The 21,867-nt window shown below is 34.1% G+C and overlaps 1 pseudogene; it reads left to right on the forward strand.

Annotated features, from left to right (window-relative positions):
* The first annotated feature begins 13,215 nt into the window (after nt 1-13,215).
* Nucleotides 13,216-20,862, forward strand: LOC114075139 (annotated as a pseudogene).
* The last annotated feature ends 1,005 nt before the right edge of the window (nt 20,863-21,867 follow it).

Here is a 21,867-nt window from a genome sequence, read left to right on the forward strand (position 1 = left end):
AAGTTTTTATTCTGCACTACTCTTCATATGTTATATGCGATGAACGATATGGAATATGTACAAGACTTCCGAAAGGTAAAGTAGGTCGGTTGCATTCTATAAAATGTCATATCTTCTAGGGTGTGGTTTCGGGATGTGACAATGTCAGCTGCACGACGCACAACCGCTGCCCAAAACTTGCTGGCTGTAACAACCCTAAAAATGTATAAGATAAGTAATGCTTAATGTGTCTAGAGTGCCTAGGTTTAGACCGTGTTCACATGGATGATGCGCGTAGAACCATACCATTGAAACCTTTCTACCGCAAAGCCAACTAACATGGGGTGTTATTTGAGGTAGAAAAGGTTGGGTCCAGCCATGTAGGGCTTAACATGAGGTTAGACTCCATACTCTTAAGTCTACGTTTCCTTATCCCTCCATTCTTTGTTGCTATTGCTTGATTGTGTGTAGTAACTATGTTATGATTTGTTTGGCATTACGCGAAATAGTTAGTAGTGTCATTCAGGGACGCATGTTCCTAAGGGGGGGAGGGGGACAACCCTAAAAATGTATAAGATAATTAATGCTTAGTGTATCTAGAATGTCTACGATTAGACCAGGTTACAAGGATTAAATGCCAATGAACCAGACCTCTGAACCCTTGCTACAGCCAAGACAACTAACATGGGGAGTTAGTTGAGCTAGAAAAGGTTGGGTCCATCCATGTAGGGCTCTCGAATACGAAGATTTACTCGAATGAGTCTATCCGAACTTAAAAAGGTAAAATCTTATGTTTGGAGGGTCTAGGGATTTAATGGTATTTTTCAGGCTAAGGGTAGAATCGTAATTACCCTACATGTATAATTAATTATTTAATTAATAAGGTGGAGGGGTATTTTGGCCTTTCAAGTGAAGTATTATTTCACCCGCGTTCGAACCTAGGTGGAAGCAATGAAATAAATTTGTTTTTAATTAAAGTTGGTAAATTAATGAAATTATTTATATTTATTGTTTACTATCTGATTTAAAATAAAACGAAATTATATTTTTAATAATTGAGTAAAACCTTATTTGACTAGGTTCTAAACTAGACACCTAAGCCTTAGAAAACTCTTCTCTCCCACGCTCATCTCTCTCTCTCATCTCTATCACTCTCATTCACGATCTCTCTCTGCCAAAGTAACTTTCAGGAACAGAAAAATAAACAAATTTCTTCAAACATTAAGAACTCACACAAACTCACAAGAAAACAAACGTTAATCATACTTATGGCAAAGGGTGGTTGTCCATCGAGTGGTGTTGACATGGACTGGACTTGGACGTGATCTTGGGTGAAGCTTTTTAGAAGCAAGTCAATGGTTTAATGTCAAAAAGGTTTGGGTTGTCTTCTCTTTTGGTCCCTTTCCCAAGAGCCCCCTTAACGTTCAGATTATTCAGTCCGAAAACTAGCGTTGTTCCCTGTTGCATATCCCTGTCACTAGCTCACAATGATTCGTAGGTTGGGTATGATTGCTGGTAGATTTAGGTGTATGTTGTGTTTTTGTAAATAATATGTTTATGTATGTGTATTTGAAATCGTATGAATGACAACCTATGTGTTTTCACAACTATGTGCATGTATGTGCAAAAATGTGACTATTACTAGGGTCTCAGCTTGAGGATCCAAAATGTGAAACGTTATGGTTGTTATTTTACGTGCATAAACCTATGTAAATCGTGATGTTCATAAAAGAAGAAATTCGGAAAATTTAGGTAACAATCTCTTGGTTAAACGAATCTATGAAAAATGCACCCAAAATGTTTTAAATGGTCTATGAAATACTCTATGAGTTCAAGAGAAAATATTGATGAAAGTGAGCTAAAATGTGATCAAATATCCAGCAACTTACATGTCTAGTTTAGGTGAAATGTAGATTTACAAATCTGGAAAATTAATTGAGTTAAAAATGAGGTGAAGTCACAAGGATTCCAACCCGCGATCTCACCCATATAATGTCATAAAATCGTAAAAGGGAAATGGAGGTCAAGGGGATTCGATCTCGGTTGTGCTCGCTGAAAAGTAAAATACAAAAAAGAATTAATAAAAAGAAATTTGAGACGTGGGAATCGAACCCATGACCTCTATGCAGCGAATGAGAGTCAAAGAAAAAAATGATAGAAAATGAAATAGGAGGCGTGGGAATTGAACTCACGACCTCCTAGACAGATTAAAGGGATAAAATTTAAATGAAATTAAAGAGAGGTGTGGGGGTTCAAACCCACAATCTCTCGCCCAAGGGAGAGAGAGTTTAAAGAAAAGAAATTAAAAGAAAATGACGTTGGGAGGTGGTGGTTCGATCCAACATCCTATCAATCCCATTGGGGAAAAAGTGAAGAGAAAAACTAAGGGAATTTTAAAATAAAGGTGTTGGGGCTCAATCTTGGGTCCCCAAGCCATGTGCACCAAAATACAATAACTGAAAAAAATGTTAGTGTTGTCAAAGGTATTCGAAATTGGGTTCCCTTGCCCAAATTTCGTAATGATACATAAGCCATACGTGAATTAAGTATTCAATAATAATGCTGCCTTTTTAGATCGAAATCGAGATCTTGGCATACATACAAGATGCATAATTCTTGTACCACATAATCTTAGGAATATATGAATTACTTAAATGTATGATGAATGAAGCCTCATGGCTTGTTTGAATAGACCCATAAGTCTAGATTACGTTTAAAAATAAGTGAACCTAAGATGTATTTAATGAAATGATGTAACCCTAGAAGGGTTAAGTAAATGTGTAAAACACACTAAATGTCCAATTGCATTGGCACATGATGAAATGATGAAATGAACTATGAAATGATTAAATGAACAAAGAAACAATGAAATGTTGAAACCCTAGAAGGGTTAAGTAAGAGTGTGAAACACATCAAATGTCTAAGTGCATTGGCATATGATGAAATTAACGTTCGTGTAAAAAGGGGTAAGCAATTATGAAGAACAGAAATTCTAATGTTAATGAATGTGGTGACGACATGATATGAGGCTAATGTAAAAAATGAGCCTAAGTAAATGTTACTAAAACGTACTCGCCTATGCAAATGTAAAATTAATGACGAGACCAGTCTCCATGAACACTCTAATGAAAATATTGAGATTAACACACTTAATACTAATGATGAGATTAGAAATCATCTATTTAGATGTGACGTCCTCATACTAGAAGCCAACTTCTATGACGTATGAGTTCAATGTAATGGAACTTTATACTGAGCACCGATAGACTAGCTATTAGCGGTGATTCCTTCTTTCGAGAAGGGCGAAGGTTCACATAACTGTCATGAGATGAGACTGTATAGCATGACGGGTATGGGTCTCCTCATATCTCCTAGTCTTTGAACCTATACTTCTAATATAGGGATCTGGGGGGGGGGGTTCAATTCCCATGTACGCTAGCATGTTTTGGGTAAGTTTGGTACGTGATTCCACCCCTTTTTAGTGTGGGGGAGACACTGGATTTCATGATTCTCACATGATCTATGTCGTTTAAAGTTAAAGTTCCCCATGAATGAATGACGCCAGCCTCAAATGATGCACATAATGAAATGAATAATACAAAAGGTGTTAGGATAGGATAATTAGGAGGTGAGCTAGACTTAAGTAATGAAACTAGGTCATTCTTGATCGTTGTACTGCGAACCCAATGAAAGTGTTAAACTATATTCTAGGTATAGCTGGTGTTTATACTAGCCCATGAATGAAATGAAATGAAGTACGTATGAATGAAAGAACCAGACTCTGTGTTTGCGAACGAAAGCTCCCTAGTTGAGGTCACATATGTTGAGCCCTCATTTTTGGGAAGTCTTGATGTCAAGTCACTGATTCCAAGGTCTCATGGCAAATGAAAGAATGACATGCAAAATGTTATGTGATTTGTGAAATATGATTAGTATGATGTTGTATGTTACTCTCATGGCATGATTTTCCTAATCCAAATTTGGAAAACTCACCAACTTTCCTAATCCCAATTTGGAAAGTCCAGCGACTTGACTTTCCATAATCATGTTGTTAGTAAAGAGCTATTCTACTCCTGCATGTCCTTTGTATGTGATTTAGTATACCAATACTTCGTACAAATGTGTACTAATCCTACACAACTCTACAATTTTAGGTACATGTACAGGTGGACGGTAGAGCTACAGGTTGACGCTGAAACTATCCGGACGTGGAGCATTCATCCGGACATGGTAGACCCTTATGCTCTCAAGGATGCTTGACCATTATAATCTAGATTAGTTATAGGATTGAGCTAGTGGAGTATGTTCCACTAGTACTTCTTTCCGTTATTTTTTCAGACAGTGTATTGGTGCAATTTTGGCAATTATACATTTAATGTAGTATTGAACTATTTCTTTTAGTTGATCATCTTAATGAGAGATGGTTGATTGTGAACATTATGAATGTAAGTAGAATGACCTTTATGCATGTTAAGAAACAAAGGTTTCAAATGTTTTTCTAAGATTAACCTAGATGATGTAAGAATGACGTAAGTAGGCTTATTTGCGACCATTAAGAGGTCAACGACGCCGATATCGTCTAGGGTCTAGAATCCAGTCGTGACAAAGTTGGTATCAGAGAATTAGGTTAAATTCCAAGGATAATAAGTTCCCATCAACCACATTGAGTTGTCTCTAATTCATGGTAGTTAATTACACCATTATCCTGAATTAGAGAATGCATTGTGCGTAGGAAAAATTCCCTTATTCTGATCTCATCGTGCCTTTTCCTAATGTCTTATTTCTTGTTGTTATGAGCGTGTTTAACATCAATCCTTGTTGTTTAAAAAAATTAATACTAGGAGAACGATGGCTTAGAGGAGTGGAGTAGCATATGCCAGGGATAATCAGGTTCCACCCCAGCCTCCTATTGAAGGAGTGGCTATACCAGTTAACCCTGTAGGGTTGACTGATGTAGAGGTGAGTGCATCTCTGGATCAGATAGCATAGGCAATTACTATGCAGGCCAAGGCCATGACTGCACAGGTCAAGCGACAGAATGTTTAGAGGGAGAGACTTCACGAGTACGGCTTATAGGGTGAGAGACTTCACGAGTATGAATACTCCTATATGCAGAAGCTCTAATAATGTAGAGGATCCTCAAGAGTTTGCGGATGAGGTGCATAACATTTTTGTGGCTATGGGGTCCATAGATACTGAGAAAGCAGATGTTGCACAGACTTGGTGCAAGATGTGGCAGGATAGCCGATCTTTGGGCGATGTTTCGATTACTACGGAGCTATTTAAGCATGGATCAATGATAGTCAGGGAATATTCCCTGAAGTTTGTTGAACAATCTACGTATACTACTTCCCTTGTATCTACCAGCATGGATGAAATGAGAAGGTTCCTCAGAGGTATTAACGGAGACCTGGAGGAGGAGTGTCTGTCTGCAATGCTCCATGATAACATGGACCTCTCCAGGTTGATGGTGCATGTACAGGAGGTAGAGGATAGGCACAAGAAGAGAGGCATTCGTGATGCTAGGAGGCCTAAGTCTCAAGATCAGGCAGGTCCCAACCATAGAGGCCACAGAAATAATTTTGGCGTCCGTGAGCAGCCAAGATTTAAAAATGGGCAATAGAGTACAGGGAACTCTAATTCTCCAAAGATTACAAACCCTAGAGGAGGCAGACCTTAGCCCAAGAAGGGCAATGGAGGTGAGATTCTGTATCCCAGAAAGGACTCTGCTAAGTGTGGTTGTGCTCACAGTGGAGAGTGCAGATAGGGCACTAATGCATCCTTCGGTTGCGGTAAGAGTGGCACATGGTTAAAGACTACACACAGAAAAAAGGTCAGACTAGAGGTAATTCTCATCCTAGGCCTAATCCACAGGGTTCAGCAGCAGCCGAGCCTCCTAAGAGGAACAAGTTCTATGCCCTGAAGGGAAGGGAGGAGCAGGAGAAGTCCGCTGATGTTCTCACTGGTATGCTTCAATTATTCTAAACATCTGTATATGTTTTACCTGTTCCAGGTGTACGCTTTCCTTTGCAACTCCTTTTCTTGCTCTTACATTTGAGATATTACCTGATGTATATCTTGATGATTTGCTGGAGTTCCTCCCCCTCGAAAGATTGACTTTAGTATCGACTTAGAACTTGATACTAACCAATTTCAATTCCTCCTTACAGAATGGCTCTAGCTGAACTCAAAGATTTGAAGCTGCAGTTAAAAAATCTTACTGACAAGGGTTTCATTAAGCCGAGCATATCCCCTTCGGGCGCTCCAGTGTTGTTTGTGAAAAAGAAAGATGGAACCCTTAGAATGTGTATCGATTATTGGCAGCTCAACAAAGTCACTAGCAAGAATACGTATCCACTTCCTTAAATAGATGACTTGTTCGACAAACTCCAAGGGTCTAGTTTCTTCTCGAACATTGATCTTCAGTCAGAGTACATAAACTTAGGGTTAAGGATGAAGATGTTCCAAAGACAGACTTTCGTACATGTTATGGTCATTACGAGTTTTTAGTTATGTCATTAGGTCTCACGAATTAACCTGCTGCATTTATGGATCTCATGAATAGAGTCTTCCATGAATACCTTGACTCTTTTGTCATAATATTCCTTGATAACATTCTCATCTACTCCAAGACATAGGAAGAACATGAACAACATTTGAGACTAACCTTGCAGGTAGTTAGACAATATTAGTTGTATGCCATATTCAGCAAGTGTGGATTCTGGCTTATATAAGTGACCGTCCTGGGTCATGCTGTGTTTGACAAAGGTGTGGGGCTGGATCCCAAACAGACTGAAGCTGTTAAGAACTGGCCAAAACCTCTTGCTCCCATAGAGATTCGTAGCCTCTTGGGATTAGCTGGTTATTATCGTAGATTCGTGAGAGGTTTTTCTTCCATTGCTGCCTCACTGACAACTTTGACAAAGAAGAAGGCCTTGTTTGAATAGACGGAGGCTTATGAGATGAGTTTCCAGGAGCTCAAGGATACACTCACTTCAGCCCCGGTGCTTACTTTGCCTAAGTGTGGTGAGAATATTACTGTTTGTTGTGATGCATCTAGGGTTGGTTTGAGTTGTTCTCTTATGAAAGGTGGTAAGGTGATAGCTTATGTATCCAGACAACTGAAGGTTCATGATAAGAATTATCCCACCGATGACCTGGAGTTGGCAGCTGTGGTGTTCGCACTGAAATTGAGGAGGTACTACTTGTATTGAGTGCACGTGGATGTCTTCATAGACCACAAGAGTCTCCAATATGTTTTAACGCAGATAGAGGTTTTAATCTACGTTAGCGTAGATATTTGGATCTGTTGAAGGACTATGACATGAACGTTCACTACAATCAAGGTAAAGCTAATGTTGTAGCTTATTCTTTGGGTAGGATGAGCATGAGAAGTAGTGCCCACGTTGAGGATGGGAAAAAGGAGTTGGTGAAAGATGTACATAGACTGGCAAAACTGAGTTTGCGATTACATGACTCTACTAGTGGGGGTGTTTCAGTTCATCCTAGTTCTGAATCATCCTTAGTAGTTGAAGTCAAGGAGGGTCAGCATCTGGATCCTATGTTGATGGAGCTGAAGGACTCAGTGTTGTTTAAGATGAATGAGTCTTTTTCTTTTGAAGATAACGACATACTTAGGTACTAGGAAAGTTTGTGTGTACTAGATGTGGATGACTTGCGAACCAGGATCACTGTAGAGGGTCATGGTTTCAGATATTTTATACATCCAGGTTCGACAAAGACGAATCATGATCTTAAAAAGATCTATTGGTGAGATGGCATGACGATGGACATTGAAGATTATGTGGCCAAGTGTCCTAATTGTCAACAGATTAAGGCAGAACATCTTAAACTTGGCGGTCTTACTCAGATTATTAAGGTTCTAACATGGAAATGGGAGGCCATTAATATGAACTTCACGGTTGGTATTCCTAAGACTAGAAGACAACATGACTTCATATGGGTTATTGTGCACAGGATTACTAAGTCTGCCCCACTTTATCCCTGTAAAGTCTACTTATAGAGCCGAGGATTATGCAAAACTCTACATTGATGAGATTGTGAGTTGGCATGGGATTCCTTTTTCTATCATTTAAGATAGAGGAGCTCAGTTCACTTCAAATTTCTAGAGATCATTTCAGAAGAGCGTAGACACAAAGATGAAACTTTGTACTGCCTTTAATCCTTACACTTATGGGCAGGAAAAGCGCACCATTCATACATTGGAAGACATGCTGAGGGCCTGTGTGATTAACTTCAAGGGTAGTTGGGAAGACCATTTGCATTTGATAGTGTGCTCGTGTAATAAAAGCTATCACTCCAGCATAGGTATGGTACCGTTTGAGGCACTGTATGGTAGGAGGTGTAGGTTTCCACTTGGGTGATTCGAGGTTGAAGAGTCATCCATTTTGGGTCCAGAGATCATTCATGAGGCCTTCGAGAAGGTCAGGGTTATTAAGCACATGTTGGCTATTGCATACATTTTGTAGATGTATTATGCAGACAATAGAAAACGACCCTTAGAGTTTGACGTTGGTGACCAGGTCTATTTGAATATATCACCTATGCAGGGGGTTATGTAGTTCTGTAGGAAGGGGATGTTTAGTTTGAGGTATGTTGGGCCATATGAGATCCTACCACGTGTGAATGAGGTGGCCTATGAGTTGGAATTTCCTGCGGAACTAGCTTCTATTAATCCACTCTTCCAAGTCTCTACGTTAAAGAAGTGCCTAGGCTATCCAGCATCGATTCTAGCTGTTGAAGGTTTGGGGTTTATGAAAATTTGTCCTAAGAAGAAGTATCTGTTGAGATTTTAGACAGACAGGTCAAATTACTCAGGAACAAGGAGATTTCCACAGTGAAGGTATTGTGGAGGAATCATCTTGTTGAGGCTTCTACGTGGGAGGCCGAGGCCGATATGATATCCGGCTACCCCCATATTTTCACCTCTTGAGGTTAGACTCCCTACTCTTAAGTCTAAGTTTCCTTATCTCTCCATTCTTTGTTGTTATTGCTTGATTGTGTATAGTTACTATGTTATGATCTGTTTGCATTACGCGAAATAGTTAGTAGTGTCATTCGGGGACGAATGTTCCTATGGGGGGGGGGGATAATGTAACAACCCTAAAAATGTATAAGATAAGTAATGCTTAATATATCTAGAATGCCTACGATTAGACTAGGTTCACAATGATCAATGCGCATAAACAAGACCTGTGAACCCTTGCTACATCCAAGCCAACTAACTTGGGGAGTTAGTTGAGATAGAAAAGGTTGGGTCCAGCCATGTAGGGCCCTCGAGTACAAAGATTTACTCGAATGAGTCTTTATTGGACTTAAAAAGGAAAAATATTAGGTTTGGAGGGTATAGGGGTCAATGGTCTTTTTCCATGATAAGGGTAGTATCGTTATTATCCTATGTATATAATTAATTATTTAATTAATTAGGTGGAGGGTTATTTTGGGTAGAGAGGGCCAAAAATTGTCTCTTGAAGTGAAGTCTTGCTTCACCCTGGTTTGAACCTAGGTGGAAGCAACAAAATAATTTTTTTTAAATTTAAGTTGGTAAATTAATGAAATTTTTATATCTACTATTCATTAGATGATTTAAAATATAAGGAATTTAGATTTTTAATATTTAAATAAAACCTTGTTTGATTAAGTTCTAAACTAGACTCCTAAGCCTAAGAAAACTCTTCTCTCAAACGTTCATCTCTCTCTCACATCTCTATCACTCTCATTCACAATCTCTCTCTTCAAATGTAACTTTCAAGAACAGAAAAATAATCCAAGTTCTTCACAATTGAAGAACTCACACGATATCACAAGAAAATAAACGTTAATCACACGTTAGGAAAAGGGAGGTTGTCCTACGAGTCGTTTTGACAATGAGGGGAATTTGACGTGATCTTGGGTGATGTTTTTGTGCAGCAAGTCGAGGGTTTAACATCAAAAAGGTATGGGTTCTCTTCTCTATTGGTCCCTCTCCTAAGATACCCCTTAAGGTTCAGATTATTCAGTCCAAAAACTATGGTTGTTCCCTGTTGCATGTCCCTATAACTAGCTCCCAATGATTCGTAGGTTGGGCATGATTGTTGGTAGATTTAGGTGTATGTTGTGTTTTCGTGATGAATATGTTAAAGTTGTGTATTTGAAATCGTATGAATGACAAACTATGTGTTTTCGCAACTATGTTCATGTGTGTGCAAGAATGTGACTATGACTAGGGTCTCGACTTGAGGCTCCAAAATGTGTAACGTTGTGGTTGTTATTTTACGTGAATAAACCTATGTAAATCAGATGTTCATAAAAGATGAAATATGGCTAATTTAGGTAACAATCTATTGGCTAATGGAATCTATGAAAATGCACCCCAAAACGTGTTAAATGGTCTACAAATTACTCTATGAGTTCATGTAAATATATTGATAAAAGTGAGCTGAAATGTGACAAAATTTCCAGCAACTAAAATTATTAGTTTAGGCTAAATGTAGATGAACAAACCTAGAAAATTAATTGAGTGAAAAATGAGGTGAGGTCACCCGGATTCGAATCCGCAACGTCACCCGTATAATGTCTTAAAATCGCTAAAGGGAAATGGAGGTCAAGGGGATTCGATATCGGGTGTGCTAGCTGAAAAGTGAAGTTGAAAAAAACTTGAGCAATAAAAATAAATGTGACGCGTTGGATTCGAACTCACGACCTCTAGGACACGAATGAGAGTCAAAGAAAAAATGAAATTAAAAGAAACAGGATGCGTGGGAATCGAAACCAAGACCTCCTAGGCAGATTCAAGGGGTAAAATTTAAAAGAAATTAAAGAGAGGTTGTGGGGGATTGAACCCACAACCCCTTGGACAAGGGAGAAAGAATTTAAAGAAAAGAAATTAAAAGAAAATGAGGTTGTGGGTGTTTTATCCCAGTCCTCTCAATTTCATCGAACGAAAAATGAAGTGAAAAACTAAGAGAAAATAAAAATTAAGGTTTTGTGACTCGATCTTGGGTTCCCAAGCCATGTGGACCAAAATACAATAAATGACAAAATGAAAGTGTTGCCTAAGGGATTCCTAATTGGGTTCCCTTGACCAAATAACATATTGATACATAAGCTATACGTGAACTAAGTGAACCTAAGATGTATGTTATGAAATGACGTAACCCTTGAAGTGAACCTAAGAAGTATGTAATGAAATGATGTAACCCTAAGAGGGTTAAGTAAGAGTGTAAAACACACTGAATGGACAAGTGCATTGGCACATGATGAAATGAACAATTAAATGATTAAATGAACAATGAAATGATCAAATGAACAATGAATTGATGAAACCCTAGATGAACATAAGTTTTGTGAAACACACCAAACGGCCAACTGTATTGGCATATGATGAAATGAACATTCACGTAAAAAGGGGTGGTTAATTATGAAGAACATATGTTTTGATGTTAATGAACGTGGTGACGACATGATATGAATATAATGAAAAAAAATGAGAGCAATTTCAAATGAGCCTAAGTAAATGTTACCAAAACATATTCATATATGAGAATGTAAAGTTAATGACGAGACCAGTCTCTATGAACACTCTAATGAAAGTATTGAGATTAAAACACTCAATACTAATGATGATATGAGAAATCATCTATTGACCTATGATTTCCTCATACTAGAAGCCAACTTTTATGACATATGAGTAGCATGTAATGGAACTTTATACTGAGCACCGATAGACCATATATGAGCGGCGATGCCTTCTTTTGAGAAGGACGAAGGTTCATGTAACTCTCATGAGATGAGACTGTCCGGCATTCCGGGTATGGGTCTCCTCATATCTCCTAATCTTCAAACCTATACTACCAATATAGGGATCTGGCAGGGTTCAATTCTCCTGTACGCTAGCATAATTTTGGACACTTTGGCCGGTGATTCCATGTCTTTTAGGTGTTGGGGAGAGGCTTTCATGATGCTCACATGATTTATGTCGGTTAAAGTTAAAGTTCCCCATGAATGAATGAGGCCAACTCAAATAATGCTCATAATCAAATGAATGTTACCAAAGGTTTTAGGATAGGATAATCAGGATGTGAGCTATTCTTTAGTAATGACACTAGGTCATTCTTTACCATAGCACAGCGAACCCGATGAAGAGTCTTAAACTACATCCTAAGTATAGCTAGTGTTTATACTAGCCCATGAATGAAATGAAATGAATTACGTATGAATGAATAAAGCAGACTCTGTATTTTCTAATAAAGGATCCCTAGTTGATATCCCATATGTTGATCCCTAATTTTGGGGAAGTCTTGATGTCAAGTCCATGATTCCAAGGTCTCATGGCATATGAACGAATGATATGCAAGATGTTATTTGTTGTGTTCAATATGATTAGTATGATGATACATGTTATACTCATGGCATGACTTCCCTAATCCAAATTTGGAAAACTTACCAACTATCCTAATCCCAATTTGGCAAGTCCACTGACTTGACTTTCCATAATCATGTTGTTAGGAAATAACTACTCTTACTCATGCATGTCCTTGGTATGTGCTTGCATATATCCATTTTTAGTACAAGGGTGTACTAAGCCTATACAACTCTACAATTTTAGGTATAGGTAAAGGTGGACGCTAAAGCTATAGGTTGATGCTAAAACTGTCCGGACGAGGAGGATTCATCCGGACATAGTAGGCCCTTATGCTTTCGAGGATGCTTGCCCATTATAATCTAGCTTAGTTATAGGATTGAGCTAGTGGATAATATTCCACTAGTCCTTCTTTTCATTTTTATTGCAGACATTGTATTTGTAACATTTGGGAAATTATACATTTAATACAGTATTGAACTATTTCTTTAGTTGATAATCTTAATGTTAGATGGTTGATTGTGGATATTGTGAATGTAAGTAGAATGACATTTATGCGTGATAAGAAACAATTTTTTTTTTTTATGGAAGACTGATGTTTTATTTATGAAGGCAAATGCCTCTTATATACACATACATAATGACCTTTCATCTTTGCTAAAGGACGATTGGCCTTTACTATTTACACAGTTACTTGACCTTTACTATTTACACAGTAACTTGACTCTTACTATTTATGATTAGGACTTACTGACACTATTTACTTTACGACTTTTTTACAAGAAAACAAAATAAACTTTGGCCAAATGGCCGACATACTATATATTTTTTTAGTCCTAATCATAAATAGTAAGAGTCAAGTTATTGTGTAAATAGTAAAGGTCAAGTAACTGTGTAAATAGTAAAGGCCAATCGTCCTTTAGCAAAGATGAAAGGTCATTATGTATGTGTATATAAGAGGCATTTGCCTTCATAAATAAATCATCAGTCTTCCACTACTCTCTTCTCTCTACAATTATTCCTCTTTAACGCTTCCACCCAAAATTGGTATCAGAGCTAGCTAGTTAAATAATAACTATGGAAAATTCTGGAGCTACAAATCTACAAAAACAGGTATACACTCTTAAATTTATGAGTAGCTAAACAAATTTATTCCTGAAAATCTCTTGTTAATTATAATTATTTATCATGTTCTAATAATGTTATAATAAGCATCTTTAGAAGGTTTGCTACAGAAATATTCTATGAACAAGTATGCCCAGACTATGCCATCCTAAAGTTGAAACCGGTAGGCAAAGAAGGCCGTTTAGGGGAGTAAACAGAGTTGAGGCGCTGTTAGGGTAACTAATCAAAGAAGAAAGCTGTAGTAGTGACTAGACGAGATGATTATTAAACCATTATTATTACATAATAAGTAAGTATAATTTATTAAGAGGTTGAAAGGAATAAAACTTTTAGCAAAAATGAATAAAATGAGTACCTACTTAATTGATGATAATGATGAATATAAGATATTACTACTTTATATATTAAAAAATCTTAATACTGACATAAAAAGAGAAATTTATGATAAATTGGTAACATATGAAATAATAGAGATAACAACTCAAGGTTGGACTCAGTTAACCATACAAAGTATACAGGATGAACTTTATTATGATATGTATGATTTATATGATGATATAGATACAGACTAATGATAAATTACGAATATTTACAATATTGGGTAAAAACTATAGAAGATATAGATCTACATGAAAAATTACTAATAGAAAATCTATTCGATTATTTGAGAACTAGAGAAGTTGAACATCTAGAATATATTACAAATAATGCTAATGAAATACAACGATTAGATCTACTTAAAAGAGAATATTACAGAAAGACATTTTATGAAGGATAATATAATACCAAGCAAAGAAACTAAAATAACAACAAACAATATAGGTAAAAAAATAAGAAAAACATGGAAAAAATTAAGACCCTTATATATAGAATATGAACTATCACAACTAGTCAAAACAAGTAATAATGAAAAAGATCATTTAATAGATAAAATTTCGAAAACAGAATACAAATATGTTCGCTATTTGAAAAAACAGTATGAACAAAGAAATTTATAAACAACAATTAATAGAAAAAATAATGGAAAAAATAACTGAAAAAGAACAAGAATTACAACATAGAAAAAGAAGATTAGAAGAAAACATATTAGCAGATGTATGTAATAAATCGATACTAGTACAAAGAAAAGATATATCTATGTTAAAATTAGAATTAGATTGTCTTGAATATGAGTTACAACATAATATAATACATAAATTATAATGAATAAAGAAGAATTTGCAGTAGACGAAAAAACATATGAAAATCAAGACGGAATGATAATAAAAATAATATTTTCAAATCTAGGAAGAAGATATAAAAAAATAGGAAATAATCTATACTTAATGTTAGAAAGAGAAACAGCAAAATTAGAAGACAGTTTAACAGCTATGGTAAGAATAACAAAAGAAAATGAAGAAATAGACAGATCAAAAGAAATAGAAAAAATAAGAATACAAGCAAAACAAGAAGTACAATACGTAGAAGAAATAAAAAATACAAGAATAGAAGAACTAGAAAAAGAACTAACAAAATTAAGATTATTATATGAAGAAAAACAAAAAGCAAAACAAATAGAAAAAGAAAAAGAACTAGAAAAAGAATTAAAAAATAAAATAAACGAAGTACGACAAAAATTAGATGAAGATCTTGAATTAAATGAAATAAATGAAATAGATGAAAATGAAAATGACCAAAAATCGGAAATAAGTGATATAAGTGAAACATATACAGAAATCTTGGAACAGACAAACAAACTAAAGAAACTAGAAATAAATACAGGAGATACAAATAGACCTAGTACATCAGGAGTTAAACCAGAAAATAGTCCAAGAAATAGTCCAAGAAATAGTCCCAGAACTAGTCCTAGAAGGGCACAACCAACTTATTATACAGAAAGTTATCAACAGTCAGATAGAGCTAATACGATATGGAACAGTAGATTAAATAAAAATTGGATACCAAAACCAGCAAATGAACAATATAATTTCTTAGACCTAGATTGTGTAACAGATATAAATAAAGTAATGTTACTATGGACGGGAAATATATCTAAACAACTGATAGATAACAAAATAAGTACAACAGAAACACCAAGATATATAGAAAGAACATTTGTAGGAACAGTTAAATTATGGATAGAAAATCTACCCCCAGAAAGTTTAGAAGTACTTAGAAATAATACAAAATTAGATGGATCTTCTTTAGCAACAAATATAGAAATATTAGATAAATACGAATTGACGATAAGAAGTGAATTCGGAGGTATGACCACAGATGTAAAAGAACAAAATAAAGAAAAAATAATAAACAGGCAACTTATGACAAAATTAGCTATATGTAAAATGTGCTTTATAGAAGAATACACTTGCGCATTTAAAGAATATTACTACAAAGCAAAATATAATCTTAATGAAGCAAAAGAAGTAAGACACCAATATTTTACAAAATTACCAGAACCATTTAGTACAAAAATAATTAAAGATTGGGAGAATGAAGGGCTTACAGATACTTTAGGATCTAGAATAAAATTCTTATCTCAATGGTTTACACAATTATGTGAAAGCCAAAAAGAAAAATTAAAAATGGAAAAAGTATTAAATAAAAACTTATCGTGTTGCAAAAATAAAATGGCACCACAATTTGGATGCACATATAAAAAACAGAAAAGCAAAAGATATAAAAATTACACAAAAAATAAAACTAAGTATAAATATAAACAACCAAGAAGAAGATATTATATAAAAAATTATAAAACAAAAAGACCATATAGACCAAAGAGGAAAATATCCCAATGTACTTGTTACAATTGTGGAAAAATAGGACACATAGCTAAAAATTGTAAATTACCAAAAAACCTAAAAAGAAAACAAATTGCAGAATTAATTATAGACGATGAAAAATATATGCAAATAGAATACATAGACTATGAATTAAGTGAAAATGATAGTATATACGAAGTATCAGATATAGAAACTGAAAATGAAGAAGAAAATACTAATACAGATAATGATGAAATAAATGAAGAATAATGTCAGAAAGTGAAATAAAAATAATAACTGAAGAAAATTATGAAAATGAAGAAATATCACATCAAAAAATCATATTTGATAACACAATTTTTGAACAGATAAAAGGAAAAGAATTAGATTTAAGCGTTGAAAAGATACTTGAAACATCCTTATTAAAAAATATTTTTAAAAGGCGAAAAGAAGAATATTATGTAGTTAGTCAGAAAGAACATGCCATAGATTGTAAATATACAAGTGGAAAAGCATATATACCTATAATAAACAAACGAATAATAAATAAAGAAATACAAAATATAAAAAATAAAGCAGATATAAAATATGTACATTTAGGAGGAACAGAAATACTGATAAAAGCTTGTTTCAGAGAAGGAATAGATACACCCATTGAAATATATCTAGCAGATGACAGAATAATACAACCTATAGAAAAAAGCGTAATCAGTGCAGTTAGAGGAAATTTAATATACCAAAAATTTAAATTCATAATAAGTGCTAATTACACAGTAGCATTAACAGATACAAACATAGATAAATCATTAGTACTATATTGGAAATTATCAGGAATAAAGTTAGCACCAGGAAGTAAAATATTTACAGCGAGATGTAAAAATCTATATATATTAACCACAAAACATAAAATAACAGCAAGAAATAAAATTGATAAAATAAAAATAGAAAATCCTTTCGAAAAAATAATTACTGTAATAGACAATAATGACTACAGCTATAAAGAAATTGACATGGAAGAAGATTTAGAAATAGTAAAAGAAAGATTAAGTACTTCAAGCGTACCAAATACACTAACAAGAGCTACCTCATCAAGAATGAGTACATCTAAAAGAAAATATGAAATGCCCCAAGAATTATTAGAAGAAATAACACCTAACCACTATTTTATAACAGGAATAATGGATCAAAGAAAATATAAAATCTTAATAAATACAGGACAAGAAGAAAATCATATAACAAGAGAACTAGTATTAGAAGAAGAAATTATAAAAACAGGACACACATACCCTGGATTACCCAGTGAAATAATAAACACAAACGAAGAAACAACAGAAAAAGAAATAATTATAGGAGGAATTCCATTAAAATTACAATTTAAAATATACGAAGGAAATTATAATATCACGTTAGGAATAAAATGGTTAGAAAAAGTTAAGCCATACAAAATAGAAAATGAACAATTAACAATAACTTGTCAAAATAAGAAAATAATCATAAAAAGAACAAAATGAATAATGAAAATATTTATTCTTGCGAAAATTATTGTAGAAGGATATTACAACAGATATTATACACCTATGATAGATACAGGAGCAGAAGCAAACATATGTAAATATAATTGTCTACCAGAAGATAAATGGGAAAAACTAAAAACACCTATGGTAGTAACAGGATTTAATAATGAAGGAAGTATGATAAAATACAAAGCAAAAAATATAAAGATACAAATATGGGATAAAATACTAATAATAGAAGAAATCTATAATTTTGAGTTCACAACAAAAGATATGTTACTAGGAATGCCATTTTTAGATAAATTTTACCCACATATAATAACAAAAACACACTGGTGGCTTACTACACCATGTGGCAATAAAATAGGAGCAAAAAGGGTAAAAAATAAACAACGAAAAGCTATGGAATGGATAAAAGGTAGTGAAAAAATAAACCAAGAAATGAAAAATATAGATAAAGAACAAGAAACGCAATTGGAAATAATCATATTTACAATAGACAGAGTTCAAATAATTAATGAACAACTAAAACAACTATACAATGAAGACCCATTACAAGGATGGGAAAAACATAAAACAAAGGTAAAAATTGAGCTAATAGACGAAAATAGCATAATAACACAGAAACCGTTAAAATATAATTTCGATGATTTACAAGAATTTAAAATACATATAAATGAATTACTGGAAAAGAATTATATACAGGAAAGTAACAGTAAGCACACAAGCCCAGCATTTATAGTTATAAAACACAGTGAACAAAAAAGAGGTAAAAGTAGAATGGTTATAGATTACAGAAATCTAAACGCCAAAACTAAAACATACAACTACCCAATACCAAATAAAATACTTAAAATAAGACAGATACAAGGATATAACTATTTTAGTAAATTTGACTGTAAATCAGGATTTTACCATCTAAAACTAGAAGAAGAATCTAAACAATTAACAGCATTTACAGTACCACAAGGATTTTATGAATGGAATGTATTACCATTTGGATATAAAAATGCACCAGGTAGATATCAACATTTTATGGATAACTGTTTTAACCAACTAGAAAATTGTGTTATATATATAGATGATATATTATTATATTCTAAAACACAAGATGAACATATAAGATTATTAGAAAAATTTATACATATAATCAAACACTCAGGTATAAGCTTAAGTAAAAGTAAAGCAGAAATTATGAAACCACAGATAGAATTTCTAGGAATACAAATAGATAAAAATGGAATAAAAATGCAAACTCACATAGTACAAAAAATAATTACTATAGATGAAAATATAGATACAAAAAAGAAATTACAATCATTCTTAGGATTAGTAAATCAAGTAAGAGAATATATACCAAAATTAGCAGAACATTTAAAACCATTATACAAAAAACTCAAAAAAGATATTGAATATCATTTTGACAACAAAGATAAAGAACACATAAAAAATATTAAAAAATTATGCAAAAAATTACCAAAATTATATTTTCCTGATGAAAGTAGAACATTCACATATATAATTGAAACAGATTCAAGCGATCACAGTTATGGAGGAGTACTAAAATATAAATATGACAAAGAAAAGATAGAACACCATTGCAGGTATTGCTCAGGATCATATACTGAGGCACAAACAAAATGGGAAATAAACAGAAAGGAATTATTTGCATTATATAAATGTTTATTAGCATTTGAACCATATATAGTTTACAATAAATTTATTGTAAGAACAGATAACACACAGGTAAAATGGTGGATAACAAAAAAGTTAGATGATTCAGTTACAACAAAAGAAATAAGGAGATTAGTATTGAATATATTAAATTTTACATTTACAATTGAAATTATAAAAACTGATGAAAATCTCGTTGCAGATTACCTATCAAGAAAAAGGAACACAAACTGAACCAGATACAACAGAAGAAATACTCAAAGCTATTAATACACTTTCTACGAAGGTGGATAGTATGGGAAAAGAGTTACAAAATCTAAAAGCTAATAGTCAGCAGCATGACTATAAATATGCGGAGCTACGCCAACATACAGAGTTACGTCGATCGGAAGACGCTAAAATTCCAGAGCTACAAGGAGACGATGGGAAACTCCAAAAAACCCTTAACATTTGTTTAAATGCAGCTACAGCCAGCACATCTACAGCAGGACAACCTACAAAAAAGGAGGAAACTAAAATAAAATACACAAATACAAACTTGAATAAGTTATTCTCAAGACCATATACACCTCAAAGTACCTAGAAAGATATATTCATACCAACACAAATAAATACCTACAAAGCCAGCCTAGATTCAGATAAACAAACATATAACCACATTACCAGAATGTATATAGAAAATATATACAAAGTACAGACTTTTCTAAACAAAAACCCTAAAGCCAAAAATACGAGAAACCCTGAACAAGACTACATAACCCAACATCTACAAGGATACAATAAGCTAATTGCACAACCAGGAACGAATCCAAACCTAGTAGCAACTTGCTACAATTACGGACTAATAAGCACAGTATATACTATTACTGGAGACGAAGTAGCTAAAATACCTGAGCTACATAAGGCATTTCTGCAATATAAAAGAATAACTAAAGGAACTTTATTTTATATAAAGTTCTACTCAGCAACAGCAGAGATACTATATGAAGAAATTAAACCTACAATACAAGTTATTAAGATAGGTTTAACTAGAGATATGATAATACCAGAAAACATAGATATACAAGAAGAGATACAGAAGGTGGATATCCCAAATTTATATGCAAACAAAAGAACTATTGGGATAGCTACTATATTAAATGAGTTATCAAACAACTACCTAAATGAAAATGCAATTTGGAGTTATTACAACAGAGATCAAACAATGATATACTCCAATTGTAAAGATATAAGAGCAGCAGATATGGAAGAAGTACGACAATGGATATTAAGTCTACTGAAACCAGAACAAATACCTACAACAAGGGCTATCAGGAAAAATTTCATTTCTCAAGATTTGATGACCAGATATTGCAAACTGATCGGACAAAAGTATCCAGACCATCTATGTTCAAAATGCAATGGCGAAGATAACTATGTCCCAGGAGTACAACTGGAATAGACTAAGGAGAAGAAGATAAGACATAAAGATATATGTACAAATTAGTCATAATCATTGTCGGCCATATATAAAAATGTAAAGGCCATTAAATAAATAAATAAAATATATATATAGTATGTCGGCCATTTGGCCAAAGTTTATTTTGTTTTCTTGTAAAAAAGTCGTAAAGTAAATAGTGTCAGTAAGTCCTAATCATAAATAGTAAGAGTCAAGTTACTGTGTAAATAGTAAAGGTCAAGTAACTGTGTAAATAGTAAAGGCCAATCGTCCTTTAGCAAAGATGAAAGGTCATTATGTATGTGTATATAAGAGGCATTTGCCTTCATAAATAAAACATCAATCTTCCACTACTCTCTTCTCTCTATAATATTCCTCTTTAACGCTTCCACATTCCCTAAATTAACCTAGATTAAGTAAGAATAAAGTAAGTAGGCTTGTCTACAACCTCTGAGAGGTCGACGACGCCAGTCTTGTTTGGGGTTTAGACTCCGGTCGTGACACTGGAGCAGCAGCTTGGCAGTCCATGTTTGGGTCAACTTTAGGGACCCTTTTTGATGGTCCTTGGGGCGTCATTGTCGGAATTTTTGACCCTATGTATGTCAGGCTACGCATACGAACCCTCTTTACTTAATTCAACCCTCAAACAATCCACAAAAACATCACTACAAAACACTACGACAAACTAGTTCAACTTCGACTAGTTTTCGAACATCTTGGACGTCCTTTGAAGTTTAACCTCAAAACACTTCCAAACTTTATATAATGCCTAAATAACACTATTATTAACCATTTTAGGAATAAAAACATCATTACACATAGTTTAGGCTCTAGATTCACCAACCTTGTGTTTAGGAGTGTTACAATCTCCCCCACTTGGATAACATTCGTCCTCGAATGACAGTTGCTACATTTTAGGATTTTTCAAGAGAAAAAAAAAACTCAATACCATCATCACATAACCATACCACACCATAATCAAATACACATATATATGAGAACAATCAACTCACCATAATCAAGAGTTTCAACACA

Source organism: Solanum pennellii, chromosome 12 (assembly GCF_001406875.1).
Source record: "Solanum pennellii chromosome 12, SPENNV200".
Lineage (NCBI taxonomy): Eukaryota > Viridiplantae > Streptophyta > Magnoliopsida > Solanales > Solanaceae > Solanum > Solanum pennellii.